Source organism: Pogoniulus pusillus, chromosome 32 (assembly GCF_015220805.1).
Source record: "Pogoniulus pusillus isolate bPogPus1 chromosome 32, bPogPus1.pri, whole genome shotgun sequence".
NCBI classification, from domain to species: domain Eukaryota; kingdom Metazoa; phylum Chordata; class Aves; order Piciformes; family Lybiidae; genus Pogoniulus; species Pogoniulus pusillus.
Genome location: NC_087295.1, coordinates 2,732,829 through 2,735,725, shown reverse-complemented (window position 1 = coordinate 2,735,725; position 2,897 = coordinate 2,732,829).

Below are 2,897 nucleotides of genomic sequence, written 5' to 3'. Positions count from 1 at the left end.
CTCTCCAGCATGGAGACCTGACATGGACAGAGGAGGGCCACAAAAGTGATCAGGGGGCTGGGACACCTCTGCTAGAAAGATAGGCTGAGAGACTTGGGGTTGGTCAGCTTGGAGAAGAGAAGGCTTTGAAGAGACCTAATAGCAGCCTGCCAGTACCTGCAGGGGGCTACCAGGAGGCTGCAGAGGGACTGCTTGCAGGGATAGGGATGAGAGGCAATGGTTTGAAATTAGACTGGAATTAGTTTGGACTGGCTGATCTTTCAAGGTCCCTTCCAGCTGCTGACACTGTGTGAAGCTGTGGAGCCTGGAGGTTTGCACAGTCGCTGAGGGGTGTGTTAGAGCAACAACAAACTGGCAAAGCAGAAAACTGCAACCACCCAAAATGCCAACTTTCAAACTTAACCATTTGCCTTGGGTTTAGGGTATTGATGCTTGCAAGGGCTCAGCCAGCTGATCCATTTAGGTGCAAATATTTGCCTGGTGCTTGGCAATTCTCTTCTGTTCTTGGCAGCGCCGTGGCATTTCTCGTGACACGCTCTGGTGGTGACAGCATGTTCAGAATCTGGAGTGCAAATAATTGTTCTTACACAACAGGCACTAGGAAACTGCCCTGGGCACGACAAACATCACATCCCAAGGTGCTCTCGAGTACCAGGTGTCCACACTGACAATTTGATAAGCCACTTCAAGGACAAGGGGTGCTGTAGAAACACACAGGTCTCGTGCTCCATCTCAGGCACAAGGCTTGGGGAAGGAGTGGTTGTAGAGGATAACAGTTAGAAGCAAATAAGCATTAGAATCATAGAATTGTCAGGCTTGGAAGGGACCACAAGGAGCAGCCAGTTCCAACCCCCCTGCCATGCCCAGGGACACACACTCTTCATCCAGCCTGGCCTTAAACACCTCCAGCCATGGGGTCTCAACCACCTCCCTGGGCAACCCCTTCCAGCCTCTCACCACTCTCCTGCTCAACAACTTCCTCCTCACCTCCAGGCTGACTCTCCCCACCTCCAGCTTTACTCCATTCCCCCCCAGTCCTGTCACTCCCTGCCAGCCTCCAAAGTCCCTCCCCACCTTTTTTGTAGGCCTCCTTCAGCTCCTGGAAGGCCACACTAAAAAATTAAGCCTGATTGTGCTTGCAAATCCTCCCATTAGCTGTTGTCTGCACCCAGGTCTTATCCACAAGGAAGAATTAGGTCCTGCATGTTCACAATAATCCTCCAGGCTCTTCCTTTTATCTTCAGAACCTGGAGTGCCTTCATTAGCAGGCTTGTCCTTGCCTCACTCCTTGTTCCTCCTGCAGAACTCCATGAAAGGCAGGATGCTTTGGCAGCAAAGGGACACTGGGACATCAAACCTGCTGGCAACTCTTGTTCCTCGTGGTTACCTAAAGCACTTGAAGGCTGGAGGAAACAAGAGGAAAGCACTGATCCTTGCTTCTTTTCAAGAGACAGCTTCAAGTATTCCTTACAAACAGTTTGTTGTTTCTCTTGAGTTAATGAGGCCAACTTCTAGTGCACAGATCTTTAGCAGAAGTCTCCCAGACTGAACTTGCTTTCCTTTATTGAGCATAATTTCACCCATCAGCCTCCAAGTTTATTCTTGAAAGGATTTTCTCCTCAGCAAGTGAAAAGAGAAAATGATCACAAGTTTACAGTGCTAGCCTGGGACTCCAGAAGCTGCTTTATCATTTCAGACAGGTCTATTGTGCAACGAAAGGCAGATGTCTTCCTGTGCCTCTGCTCTGGTTATAAAACAGCTTTTGCTGTCTGCAGCTACCTGAAGGGAGGCTGTAGCCAGGTGGGGTTGGGCTCTGCTGCCAGGCACCCAGCAACAGAACAAGGGGACACAGTCTCAAGTTGTGCCAGGGGAGGTCTAGGCTGGATGTTGTTAGGAAGTTGTTGTCAGAGAGAGTGATTGGCATTGGAATGGGCTGCCCAGGGAGGTGGTGGAGTGGCCATGCCTGGAGGTGTTGAAGCAGAGAATTAGAGAGTTGTTTTGCTTGGAAGAGACCTTTTGAAACCATGGAGTCCAAATGCTAACCCAGCTCTGCCAAGTCCACCACTAAACCATGTCACACTTCTGTTAAATACCTACAGGGATGGCGACACAGAAAGCTCTATGTGAATCTGCACAGAAATCTCTTTGCAGATGTGTATGCATGCAAAAAAAACCTCCTCTGGCTTCTTTCTTGTTATATTCTGCTCTGCTTCCACTCTAGAGAGATGCTGAGGTGCTTGAAGGTGTCCACAGGAGGGCGCCAAAGCTGGGGAGGGGCTGCAGCACAGCCCTGTGAGGAGAGGCTGAGGGAGCTGGGGGTGTGCAGCCTGCAGCAGAGGAGGCTCAGGGCAGAGCTCATTGCTGCCTGCAGCTGCCTGAAGGGAGGCTGTAGCCAGGTGGGGTTGGGCTCTTCTGCCAGGCAAGCAGCAACAGAACAAGGGGACACAGCCTCAAGCTGTGCCAGGGGAGGTCTAGGCTGGATGTGAGGAGGAAGTTGTTGGCAGAGAGAGTGATTGGCATTGGAATGGGCTGCCCAGGGAGGTGGTGGAGTCTCTGTGGCTGGAGGTGTTGCAGCCAAGCCTGGCTGGGGCACTTAGTGCCATGGTCTGGTTGCTCGGCCAGGGCTGGGTGCTAGGTTGTGCTGGCCGAGCTCGGAGCTCCCCTCCCGCCCGGTCGCTGCCATGATCGGAGCTGCCCTCCCAGCGCCGGCCCCACGCCGCGTGACGTCACAGCTCCCCCCTGCCCCGCCCGGAGGCGGAGCGCAGCGCGCGTGCGCTGCCCGCGTGCGCTGCCCGCGTGCCCGGCCCGCGCGCGCCCCCCCGTGGCCGGCGGCGGGAAGCGCGCGGAGGAGGGATGCGGCCGCGCTTCCGGTCTCCATTTTACGCGGCCGCAGCGCG